At 44.1% G+C, this 13826-nt stretch overlaps 1 protein-coding gene across 1 annotated transcript in view; it reads right to left on the bottom strand.

Moving 5' to 3' along the window:
- The window catches only part of TRABD2B (TraB domain containing 2B), a 306025-nt gene that overhangs the window by 205672 nt on the left and 86527 nt on the right, over positions 1-13826 (bottom strand). The gene's annotated exons all lie outside the window — the stretch shown is intronic.

Genomic DNA, 13826 nt, shown 5'->3' with positions numbered 1-13826 from the left:
CACACATTTCTTGTGTGACCTATTCTTGCTACAGCTGCCTGCACAGCCAAGAACGAAAAGTAATCAGTGCCAATCACGTAGGCTTAGCTTCACGAGGGAGGAAAGCAAAGTGGTAAGTACAATAATACCCCGTAGTAGAAAAGCCTCATAAAGACCTGCTCTTGATCATAGCAGGCCTGGCTGGCCCAGCTGGGTTGTTACCCTGCTTCCAGCAGTTGCTGCTTCCAGATGCTACAGGAGAAGGTGTCAAAGCCTCAATCTGCTGTGAGTGGTGTGATTTCTTCCTGACCTCAACCATCGTGAGCTTACCTCTGAAGCAAGGGAACTGATGGCCCGTGTGATTTTATTTTCACGAGTGTAACTGCAGATGGTATTTGCCTTGCTAAAAAATAATTGACCACAATATGAGAGATGCGTTGAAAGCCAAAGGTTACCGTGGCTAAATTGTGTCAAACTCAATTACCTGGGACAGAAAGAATTGTTGCTACAGGAAGAAAAGGTGAGTTGCTTATGAAAGCAACGGGTAGTGGTTTTCTGCTCTCTTGCCATTCTTTCCTTTTGGGTTTCATTGCTTTCAGATGGTGTAATTTGACTAGCAGCTGCTGGGAAAGCCAACCTGGGCTACTCCAAGACACTTCAGGATGAAGTTGTCTAATATTTTTTACTGTTGGGAGAGGTCTGACCTATCTGTTGCAGATGTAGCCTCTGGCTCAGGAAGTTCTCAAAATGCCTGGCTGCCCCAAACTGCCCAGAAACACGTGGGAAAAGATCACTGCACTTACATGCTGAGTATTTACCACCAGCTCCTGTCTGATGGCTGGGTGGGATCTGACCCAGTGCTTAAGGACTAACACCACGACAGGGGCAACATACCCATTTCTGAGAAGCAGCTCTGGATTAATGAGAGATATGGTTTGCTCAAGGGTCAGGGTGGGTGCAGGATGGACCCATGGCTAGAGAAGACGTGAGGCTGAATAACCAACGGGCATGACACAGCACTTGTGTTTTGTGGCAAACAGTTTCACCTGCTCCTCTCCTGGAACCTCAGAGGGGTGCTCTGACATACAGAAATACAGCAGAAAAAACCATCACGTTTGCTGTTACAGGCTGCCCACTGCTCCCAAACTAGTTCTCAGTGCGATTATCCTTAAAAGAGGAAAAAGGGAATGTTTCAGGAACTGACCGAGGAAATGAAGGAATTAAAGGGGAGAAAAACCTCAGACAGGAAAACACGCTCCATGCAGACTTCAGAGGAATATATAATGCACTAAGCCAAATTCAGCCCGGGCTGGTTCACTGCCACTGAGGATTTGTATGGCCCAGTAACAGTGCCTGTAATCAATCCATCTCACCATAAAATTCATCCCAAATGCTGCAAAATACCTTGTGTCATTCCCTTTGAGTTCCCTTATCTGCCACTTCATCATTTCCCCTGCTCACAGAGGAACAGGGTTCCCCTTCAAATCCATTAGCCATGTGGCAAGGGTGCCTGGGCTGCATCTGCGCTGTGGCAATTTTGTATGTATTGGCCGATGTGGAGGGACTGTATTTCTGTTTCTTCAGCTATATGAGCCATACCCAGAATCAAATGCTCCATCAAAATCCTAAATTCACTTCGAACCATTAGGAAATTTCTTTCCTGGCCTTGTTAGTGGTGGCCTTGTTTCAACCCAAAAAGCAGATTTTTGACTGAAACAAAGACGGCACTTATGCAACTTCAGCATTGTGGGGAGCATTCCTCAGCAAATACCAGCGCTCTTTTTTTTCCTGTTTTGTTTTCGTTTCAAATGTGTCTTTCTCCTTCCTTTCCGCTTCACTCAGGAGAGGCTCACAAGGTCTGTAGAGATGTAGCACACTGGAAACCACTGCAGCCCTCATGGTTACAAAACAACAATCACAATAAAAATAAAATATAATAAAATTAAACCCCGGAATGGATGTGGCTAACCAGCTGTTGAAACCTGAGATTGTGCTTGACTGAGCCATGACAGGAAAAAGACCCCCAGCTACTGGGCATGCTAAAAATCTCCATATCCACTCTTCCTTCTCCAGCATCCTTGTCCCACATCCCCATTCACAAAACACAAGCAGCAGATCATCGGCCCAGGGGCTGTTTGTTTTCACTGGGGTTTTCTTTTGCTTGTAAACTCCTAGCCCGCAGCGTTCAGAGGTTCTCTGCAGCACTGTGGTTGCCCCGCTCACAGCCATCTGTGGATGGAGCAACACTTTCCCAGCCTGCGTGCACAACGTGCACACGGAGATCATTGTTAGATGTTACAGTCCTCACGGCTGTAGACAATGTTCATATACCCTGGCTCTAGATGGTGTTCATATACCACTGGTTTCGAGCTGAAAGGAAACTCCATCTGAAAGCCTAAAGGATGCACTGGGTATGGACACACATTGACCAAACCTCCAAAGGACCACCCCAGCGACTCCGTACCTGGAGGGATAAATCCACTATAGGCAACTACATCCCCAGCCAGGATCAAACTACAAGCAGTTTGTCTTGGGAAGTAGCATCTCCTTGACTCCAGTTAAATTGCAAATAATTGAAGTGCAGATATGGGTAGCTGAAAGCACTCCTGTGTCAGCAGAGGAAAGTCACTTGGGTTTCCATGCTCAAGTCTCAGCTTTAGGGAGGTGCTGAACTTCCTCACCTCCTGCAGACTCACTGCACAAGTGAATCCTACTTATAAAGGAGTAAAGCCCACGGAACAAGGCCCAGGGAAAATTAACCAAACATATTTTATGGTTGTGCATTTGTATGTATGGCCAGGATCTCTCAGGTGGAAGACAGGTTGGGGCTTTACATTCATCACTGATGTGTGTGTGAGGAGAAAATCTGGCTCCATCAGCAGCCACGCTACCTGCACGGCACCGTTCTGGCACCACCTGTTTCTCCATTCCACTTGGGTTTCATGAGCTTCTGCACCACAACCATTGACTATGAACATCTAGTTCTCCTGGGGAGACTCCAGTACCCCAGACTTCCCTGGCTTTAACATTTATTACCAAGGACAGTGAAGCACTGATCCTGCCAGAGAGATGAGATTCATCATGAAACTCGGTGCAATTCCCACCAGCACACAGGAGACTCACTCAGCATCTTTCAGTGCTCCTGCCAAGCACACCTCTATCAAGTCCATCTTCCCACACAAGGGCCTGCATCTCACATGGTGGCTTGTTTGGGGTACAAACCTCCAGTCATATCCACTCTTGCCCGTATCATTTTATACTGGGATGAGAACTACAGCAGCCGCCTCCCCCTCTCTACCCAACATGGATTTCATTAGAGTCCTTCTACTGGCCACAGGTCTTGCAAGTCCCTCTGAATTATAAAAAAGAGATGTTGCAACAGACAGTAAGTGAAAGTGAATCAGATTTGGAGAGGAAAATGCATTCTTCAAGAGTGCAATAAAACATACATTGACCAGGGATTTCGTTTATAAGGGGAGCTATTGCGCCTTGGGTTGGAAGCCTTGTGAACACCTACTACAGCCTACAGGGCATCGCTGACATATCATAAACCTCAGCACTTCTCAATCAACAGCGTGCGCACGTGTGTACCATGTAAATAGTGCACACAAAACTGCATACAGAATGTAGGTTAGATACTTAAATATAGTCTTAGAAGTCCTTAGAACAATAGGTTGAACCAGATGGCGGTGTAGTCCCGCAGGAGAACCTAATGCAGTAATGCAGAACTTCTGGTAGAAGCAGCACAGTTCTAAGAGAAGGATAAATCTGTTACATTTAGGCATGATGCCTTGCCGTTAACTTTCCTTTCTTAAGTGAATAGCTTAAGTAATACTTACTTTGTGAGGTAATGTTCTTGTTTCCTCTCACAAACCTAGGTCTAGGACTGCTATTATCATTACATTCCCCTAGACTATCTTTTGCAGTGTGTCGTCCTCCTTCACTCAGAGGCCCTGGACCTGCTTGTGGCCTGCACGGCCCCATAATTACCCATAAAATTTGCACTGTTTGAGCTCACAGAGGCTGAAGTTGTACCTTCCAACCATACCACGGATTTGTCATCTTCTTGCTGACTCCTGCTGAGAGCCGGTAAGAAGAAACTGAGATTCCTTTCCACCCAGCTTCAGATGGTGGGGTATCTCAGAAACGTTTCCTTCTGCACTGGGCTGGGCAGTCACACCTTCAGCTTATTTATGTCTGTCCCTTGGTCACTTCTACAAGGGGACAGTCCCCAGCTTGCATCACCCGAGCTGCCATGAGCTTGCACAATGTATATAGAGAGCATGGCTGGTTTCCACTTTGTAGTCTCTGAGCTATTCAGAGGTACGTGGATTTTACGAAAGTGTATTTTATGTCATCTCCTGCATAAATCTACTTAATGAATTTTGTCATTCTAAAGAAAAATAACAAGCAGCATTGCAAGGAGTTTTTGCGAATGCAGTCTCTTGATCTATGCTTTTATGTAGTTTCTAGTAAGTAAGAAACAAATTTGTGTTTCTACATCTGCTGTCTAGAAATCTAAGAAACTGTGAAGATGGCATATGTTGTATGGATCTATTTAAATTATCTTTATTTGAATTATTAACACTCAAAAAATTTAAATAAATTTGGAGTTTTCTGGAACTGTTTCAATGGGAGAAGTAAAATTATTTAAAATGCTTTACTACAAAGGTTTCAGAATAAACTATTATACATTTTATTTCTCAGACTGACACATCTTAATAACACGTTGAGTTTTCAAAATACAATTCTTTTTGTCAGAAATCTAGCGTTCTGAAAATCATATTTGAATTACAGCTCTTCTTGGCTAATTTCACCCAGCATATGAAAAAAAACTTTTGCTTTGGAGTTCACCCCAAAGTGTTTGATTTTCAGTGCTGGTAGCAATACAACACGGAATTATTTGCCTTAGTTCCAGCTAATTCAGCTCATGGGAAGCAGTACTAAAAAGACCAAATTCTAGTTCTAAACTCGGGACTAATACTAACTTTCTGCAAAACTTCTAAGATTCCAGAAAAAAACTATTATGCATTGTAACTATAAAGAATTTCTAAGAAAGAAAAGCACCATTACTGAAATCGAGCATTATATCTGCTGTCACTCCTGTCTGTGCAGCTAAGTAGGCTCAGAGATGCTTAGAGACTTTCAGCCTCTGTTTAACAGTCATGAAGCTAAAGTAAACGGAAAAAACTCACTTTTTTTTACCTCCTCATGCTTATCTGTAGCCAGGCACTGGGATCCGCTGCGTGGCCTCGAAGGCTTTTACTGCTAATGCTAATCACACCCAATGCCAGTGGATCACAAACTAGCAAGAGGCACAGTACAATGAAGATGTTGCACATTTATTAAAATCGGTTTATCTTTTCCCCACACTATTTCATTAATCGTATCCTATGACATAACTGGTGAGGTAATATTAAAACATGTGACAAGCTCTGGACAGCATTTTTAGACGACGAGACGTGTTTTCTAGTGATGGGCGATGGATGCCCTGCCAAGGAGGACTGCGGGGATCACTGGGCTGGGTATGGCTGCAGCCTCACCAAGCTCGCTTCCGAGGGACCGCGATGTTATCTTACTAGGTTTTAGCGATCCCTTGCGCAGACGTCCACTGATCAAACTGAACTCTTGCCAGCTTCCCTTCTGGTGCAGCTCAGTGCTGTAGCACTCAGCTATAGCTCAGAAAAATCAATGCCTTATTCTTTGATACGCAGCTACTGGGAGGTATTTCGGCATTGGTAAAGTTTGGAAACACATGTGCCCTAATAGACTCTCTGCGGCCCTGTTCAACAGCCACAAAGCTGCTGAATTTCCCATCACGTTATTTGCAAACATGGAAAAAGGGTCTCCTGCCAACCTTCCTAGTGTTCCCTGTAAACCACGTCTGATTTTCACTTACGGCATCGCAGCCTGCTGACAATAATCAACACCTCCGCCGCAGTGCGAGAGAGAGCACTCATGTAAATGTGCATCAGGCCCCCAGGCTCTGCTAACCCGAACCGAGAAGCCGTCCTGTCCTTCCAGACATGGTATTGTCATAACTTCCCTCCCAGCTGCAAACTCTGCCTGGACTTACTCCAGCCCTGCAGAACAACACAAGACCCTTAGCTCATTCTTTGCTGCTTAAAACATCTAAATCCATTGCAATTCCTTAACCAGTATTAATTGTAGGTTTCCAGTTCAAATCCTTGGAACCTCCAGACTGTCCCACACCTTTTCCCAGTGCTATATTGAAATATGTCATAAACTAAACACATTAATGCAGGAAGAAACTGGAGAAAGGAAAGTTCACAATGCAGTCAGACTCTGGGACATCTTTTATTTTGCCTGTTCAGATTGCATTCAAAGTATCACGTACACCAGTAACTCCTGATGACTCCTATAGACAGGTAAGTGTTTTCCAGCATTTGGGAAGAAGGGATGCATGCCACCTCTCTGAACTTGCTCCTGGTACCACTCGACTCCTTCTACTTAGGACATCCCTCAGGCACTGATGGCACCTACTCTGGACCAAGTGTCTGCCCAGTGTCCTCAAAGCTAGTAGAAATAAGACTGCTAAGTTATGCCTAAGGATCTGACTCTTCTTTGCATTTTATTTCAATCATATTTTGGAAGTACAAAGTGGTTTAAAATAAAATCAAGGATTATAGGTTGAGCTTTGGAAGGGGCTGGTACCTACACCATAATCAATCTCATACCACAGTCACCTAAATGGCATCTTTTCACAGACATTTCACAGTAAAATTTAACAAGCTCTCCGTCTTCAGTTTGTCTCTGAATGCAAGTACAATTCATAAAGCCTATGCACACTTCAGGTTTTGTTTAGGCCCTTGACATCTGTTTGCTCAAAAATAGCTTTGGCACAGGCTTCCTCAACAGCAAATGTACTTACACTTAAGAAAACATGTTGTTTGTTGTTATGGTGCATTAAAAGTGTAATTCAGAAATATTCACAGGGAAAAAAAAGAGAATGATTTAGTTCTTGCTTTCTGGCACCCAGTCTCTCCCCCCCTTTTCTTTTTAACCACAACATTTTTGTAAGCGGGTTTATCTTGATGGAAAATCACACATACACACATACAGACCCTGCAGACTGCAGCAATGCAAAATTAGTTAATAACTCTAGCATCTTTTTTTAAGATTTTTTTTTCTTTAACCCCTGTGCAAAAAGCATACATCAACAAACAAGGAAAGTTAACATCAAGGAGTAAAATAAGAAAGGCCAGACAAACTCTCCAGTAATTTTCTTCTGACATTTATGCTTTAATAGATTCCAGAGCCTCATAATTTCTAGGCAGTCTGAAATGGCCATTTGACAGATTTTCACCCTGATGAAAAAGTCATATACTTCAGAGAAAAAATGCAAAATAAAAACAAACAACCTTCCCCACACACAACAGCGTGCCCCTGAAGCATGCAAAATAAAGACTGGATATACCAAATCCAACTCACAACCACCTACAGCCCTCCTCAGGCTACAGGGCTGTTAGGTGAAGAGGAAAACCTGGGCAGGAGCTTGGATCCTCCGCTCCTAATAGCATTAATTCCCTGACTCCCTGTGTCTCAGAGGTGAGGGGCTCTGCAGAGCTGACCGTGTGCCACATCCACGCCTGTACAGGTGCGAAGGCATCGCCTGGTGCGGGCTGGACACAAAGCAATGGCACGCTCCAGCGCACAGGCCCCATCGAGGGCAGGTGGCGTCTGCATTATGTATTAATCCGCACACTTCGAGTCAGGCATAAACGCTGGGGCTTTGCGGGTGTATGCCCAGCCTCACCTTAGATACTCACGCTGTACTCGTGCATTAGGCTGTGCCGCCTGCACGGGGAAACCTCGTACCTGTGTCAGTCAGTGCCAACCAGCTCTTAACTGGAGCGGTGCTGAGCCCCAGAGCCTGGAAGCAGAGATTTCCAAGCTCGCAGGCTTTCGGGTCAAAATTCAGCCGCCTCCTGCTCGAAGGCAGGATTGTCTCCACAGAAACCAGAAATTATGCCAACCCTCTCAAGACCTTCACCCCATCCGTTTCTGTCACAGTGAATTGCTGACAGCCCGTTTGGTGACTTCAGTGACTTCTTAATGAGCATAAACCTCCCCGTCTTGGCCTTCTTCCCCTCTCCCTTACTCCATGCTCCCCTTGGCAGCACGGCTCAGCAACAAGAGTGGCACAGAGAAACACAAAGGCACAACTGACTTTGAAGCCCGTCAGCACTGGCCGGCACTTGTGCCCTCTGAAACACCCTTGGATAAGCACCGGGGCAGCGCGCCCACCCTCTGCCAAAACGACTTGCAAAGATTTCTTTGGATCTCAGGGAGTTATTCTGCATGAATCCTGGCTGTGCCACATCTGCACTCTGGATTGAGAGAGGCTTTTATTTTCCAGACCTGTCAATCTGGTATTTTTCCATGCTCAATAAATTCACTTTTTCTATAAACAAAAAAATAACAAAAGAAAGAGGATGACGAACTACAAGGCAATTTAGTCCTGAAATTTCTGGCTGCTTTTCCTTTCCTAGTGAGGGATCAAGACATACTGCTACAGCTTCATTCAGCAAGGTCTTATGGAAATCTCATTCTGATACTAAAATGATGTTTCCAAATGTATGCTTTGCTCATTGAAGGACTCGCCCTCATTTATCTCTCCTATTGGACAGAAAAGAAACAATAAATTATTCCAGCCCAGAAAGCAAATACCCAGTGACAAAAAAAATAAAAGGAGCAGACTGCCACTTGCTTTTCACTTATCTGCCTAAACTTTTCAAAATATCTTCTTAGTATATAAAATGTGTCTGGCTCAGTTTTGGTTGGGGGCTTACTGTGGCAGCATCCCTATGGCAATATTAACGAGAGCTGACAGACAGAACTGCACAGCCTCGAACCTTCCCTCCTTTCTCCTGACTTCACTGAAGAGGTGTGGGTTTCTCCTGCCACAGGACTTGATAATGAAGTGGTATCAGGTGGCTTGTCCTGGTTTTCAGGTGTTGGCTTCAGCTGGAGTTGTCTTTCCTTTGGATGAAGCTGGTATCCAAGGGTTCAAAAAAAACCCAGGAAGCACTTCAAAACCTCACTAGAAGTAACGCTGGCATAAGCAATGCCAACTGGGGGCTAAAAAAGACTTTTCAGGCTATCAGCCAAATGGGCTTTCAGAAGGTGTTGCAAACACCACAAAAAGCAAACCCATGCTTTTTGTTTTGCAAATACTTTTTCAGCAAGCACAGATAATATTCTTCATGTCGGTGCACTGGCTGACATACCCTGTGAGGGGGTATGATGTGATTTGGCAGTGCAGATGAAAAAAGACACCAGCAGGAGGGAAATCAGGACAAGGGATTTGTAATGAAGACCAGCAAGTTCCAGGGACTCAGTTTTTAATGACATAATTTTAAGGAAATTCCACACTGGATATCATAAGATCACAGAAATGCTGGTTGGAAGCAACCTCTAAAAGTCTTCAGTCCAACCTTCCACTCATAGCAAGAGTATTGCTGACAGTAGGTCAGGTCAGCCAACGCTTTGTCTAGCCAAGTCTTGGAAGCCTCCAAGGACAGAGATACCATGACGGCTTGGGTAACCAGGAGAGCTTCCAGTGTTGCTCCACCCTCCTCATGAAAAATTTTTCCTTATGTCTAACTTAAACCTCCCAATCTGCAATTTGTTATTGCTCCCCACTTACTGCTTTACCATGTGGCATTCCTTAGCGTCTGACACTGACATCTTTGTAACTGCCTTTCAAAGAGCTGTAGGAGGCTATTCGATCACCCCTGCGTCTCCTTCTCACCAGTCTAAATCAGCCTGCATCACTCACCCCTCTCCCAAAAACACACTCAAGGCTCTTGAGTACCTGGGCTGTAAATGCAGACGACTCTGGGCAGCGCCCCAGTGTGACAGCCCTTGGGTGGCACCTGGTATGGCCACACTGATCTTCTCTTCGAACCCCCTTTCAACCTAGCTGATTTCATGTCCCAGGTACCCTCATACAGCAATTTGCTCTACTGCTCAATAAATGACAACTTAGATGGAAAAGGCAATGCTCTCCGTTATTTTTCAGTCCAGTCTTGCTTTTCCTGAATATTCCTAGGGCTTGGAGCAAGGAGACTGAGCAGACCTCTACCAGCCTTCACCCCAGCATATATATTTCAGTGTATTTCATCTTGGCTTCCCTTGCTCATCTAAGTACTAGTAAAATAAACATTTATTTAAGGCAAAGGTCTGAAACACTTGGCTTTTTGTTGTTTTGTTTGTTTGTTTGGTTGGTTGGTTGGTTGGTTGGTTAGTTGGTTGGTTGGTTGGGTTGGGTTGTGTTTCATTCACTTGCATCCCTTTGATATGAAGCAGAAACAGCAGATTACTCCTGATAGCAGAGGGAACGTGCCACCCCCAAAAAACCCGGGCTGACTCAGTGGCTCAGTCGGCTCGGCGCTGACTCAGAGGGAGAAAACCTGCCTGGCAAAGCCCACCGTTCCTCTGGCACCCTGGGCTCTCCCTACAATCCCACACCCAAGAATCCTTGTGATCATGCCTGAGCTTGATGAGCTGGTGAGATAAGGCGAGTGCACAGCCCAAGCGGGGATGGCTCTAGGCCAGGGAGAAGTCACACATGCCGGCAAATCCAACTCCAGCGATTTCAAGAGAGACGAAAGAGTAGCAGAATGTGTTATTCCTTAAGAACAGCACAAGTGTCTACTGCAAACACAAGTCAAGGTTCCTCCTTAAAGCTGTATAATGATTTCAGGTAATAATTTTATTTAGGATTAAAATCTCTACCCTGGACTTGTCCCGTAGGTGGGAGAACAGAGGAGCAAACAAGGAGAAAGGCTGTGGGGTCCTGGTCTGGCCTTTCCCACTGACTAGGAGAGCAAACTTTTGCAAGTCACTGACTGGTTTCTCCCAGCACTAGCTCTTTAGTTAGCTGTCTCCATGCTCTTTAGAGGACACCCCTTACCATGGACATGTATTGTATCCCCCACAGCGAGTCCTGATCTCACCTCAGAACTTGATACTGCTGCTAACCCAAGTAATTCCCCTCCCCGGAGGGCAGTATCTTCACACTATCAGTAAATGTCAAAGATCTATGCATGTACTGCCCTCCTCCTCATGCACTTGGGACTAACTGCTTTTTGGATGAAAAGAGAAAGTACCGCATTCATTATTTTTTTCTATTATGCTTGCAATTATTCCAGTTAAAGTTCTGGTTTTGATTCTATATGACATTCTCAATGACCTTCAAGTGCCAAGCAATTTACCTGAGTCTTTCATGCACTAAGTAGACCCTAAGTTAGCTGCACAGGGATCATCAGAGGTGGGGGGAATGATTTTATTTGATTTCAGCTGTCTGACAGTTAACTGCCTCATCTCTCCAGTTTGGCTCCTTCCATCATACTGAGCCAGGAGAGAGAGAGGAACATCCTGATAAAGACAGCCAGAGCGGGCAGTCTGAGACAGCTGAGCTGGACTGCCCTCCGCACGTGTCCGTGTTGTCCTCCGATAAAATAGTGAGCCTAAATTATGAGATACCAGATCCTGAGGTTGTTAACATAGGATGAGATGAGTATCACCGCATCGGTCTGATTCAAAGCCTAATGAAATAGATGAGGAAATTCCTGCTGAATGCCAGGAATCGGGTTCCACCCTGCTGTAGGATTATTAACTAGTACATGAAACTGTCTCTGGGTCTGCTCCAAAGCCCACTGGAGTCGGCAGCGTCTCATAACCAATGTTAACAGGCACTGGATTAGGGTTTTGCTGGCATATCAATAGCATACTAGTGCAATATCTTTTACATTAAACATGTCTGGGTTTGTTTGTTCCAAGCTCAAGATAGAGCGAACAAAATAACTTTACCCTTTAGAAAATGAACCCAAAGTCCCACAGCCTGAGCAGGGTCTGGCTCTTTTTTTCTTTTCTCTTTTACCAAATAACCACTACAAGCACTGTGGAATGGAATTTATTTGGAAGACAATTGCTCAAAATCAAATTAATTATTCCTATTCTCTTCACTTACGAATGCATACACTTAAAAGTAATTCCAAGCAGTTTGGATTTCAGTAGTGATGGAAAGCCACCGGGAAGTGAGGACTCTTTTCTGCTGTACTGTGATATACCAAATGTGATTTATTCCTTTACCATCATTTCCTATTTCAATGTAATAGTACTTCTCTTAGGGAGACATATTTTTCTTTTCATCAACAGATAATCAAGAGAAAACCACTATATTTAATGTGGTGTCGATTGTTTGATTTAAACAATAGACTCTTTTCCTAGTTCTACATTGAGAATATATTATTGGGAAAATGACAGTAGCTAAGTGAGTTATAGAAGCCATAGCTGAGCTGAAGATGAGTTGATTGCTTTTCCTATTGGCTAAACCCAAACATATAATGTTGCTTTTGTTACACTGCTTTCCCAGTCCCCATGTTTATCTTACACATGGTCTCACATTCAGAAACAAATGGGCTTTCATAACTAAAGCAATTATGGGCTGCTCAGCTGCCACAGCAGGCCGCGTGCATGCTCTTAGCACAATTGGGAAGCGGACTATGTCGGTTCAAAATCATTTCTGGTGATCTGACCTTCCTGATGGTAATGGGGGTACCACAGCTCAGCATATTGGTGGCTAGTGGGTCCTTTTTAATTGCATACATGGTCTGCTGGGGTTCTCCAACGCAGCAGGCTTCAGGAGATGTTCCAGTATCTCGCATGCCTTTGTGTAGCATGACCTACCTACCAAGACCTTCTTGACTTTTAGCTTTCCAGTAGTCAAATGAACCTGTCAAGCACAGCAACACAAACCTGCTGTGATGCTCCTGGAACGAGGAGCCAGGAGAGGATGGCTGTGGAGGAGGGGCAACCGACAAGCCCGAGTTCCTGCAGCACCAGTCACCCACACACACCCTTCTTTGCTGTGTCCAGCAGCAAAATGTGCTATGAAAACTGCTACCTCTCCCACACAGAGGGATGTGGGGGAATTTAATGGCTGTTACTGGTTGATCAAAGGCTCTCAGTGAGACTGACTCAGTGCCGAGTGAAGTCAATGGAAAGCCCTCCCATAGACTTCAGTGGGCTGTGGATGAGACGCTGTATTCACAGACTATTATTATTATAATTGATTTATATGAATGCCATGTGTGCTAAAACAATACAAAAGAGCAGAGCATTCAAAAAAAAAGAAAAAGAAAAATCTTAATTACATCTTTTCCAAGTAACATGTCACAAATTTCTGGTAATCTGAAAAACTGCTGGTCCAGATGTCCGCTCTCTCCCTCTCCCTTGTGTCAGTCTCACTCCATACAGTATTTGGGGTGCAACTAGAGGGAAATTATTGCATTATTCACATCCCTCTTCACAAATGTATCTTTTTTGCTTTACTTCCCTTTTCTCCCAGTGCCTTTTTTTTCCCCCTGAATCACTGGAATAATTTAATAAAGACAGCAAAGAAGCCAGATGTTTCTGTTGTAAAGACAAGCTCAGTACCTGTAAGTCATGGAGGGGGCTTAATAAACATGAAGTGCCTATTCTTTAAAACGTTCCAGAGTTTTGCATTCAATTTTCATTTCAAAATCCACCAGAGCTCTTCAAAGATTTTGTTACTTTTCAACATCATAATGTTCCTATCAAAGCAGGAACTCATCAAATCTATTCGGTAACAAAGCTACTAATCCCAACCTTTTCTTCCAAAACTTTTTTTTTCCATGTAATTTCATAGCATCAGGATGTCCTGCCACAGTCTTAAGAAAGCAAGCCAAAAATTCCATTGGATATAGCTTTTTCTAAGTATGCTTTACCCCAGCTTGCCAGTTACAGAAAGATCAATTGATTTCTAGCCATTGAAAAATAAAAGAAAATTTTAAAAA

The sequence above is a fragment of the Falco punctatus genome, assembly GCF_963210335.1.
Source record: "Falco punctatus genome assembly, chromosome: 11".
In the NCBI taxonomy this organism is placed as follows: domain Eukaryota; kingdom Metazoa; phylum Chordata; class Aves; order Falconiformes; family Falconidae; genus Falco; species Falco punctatus.
Note: the sequence above shows the minus strand (reverse complement) of the source record. Positions and strands in the feature narration are given on the sequence as shown.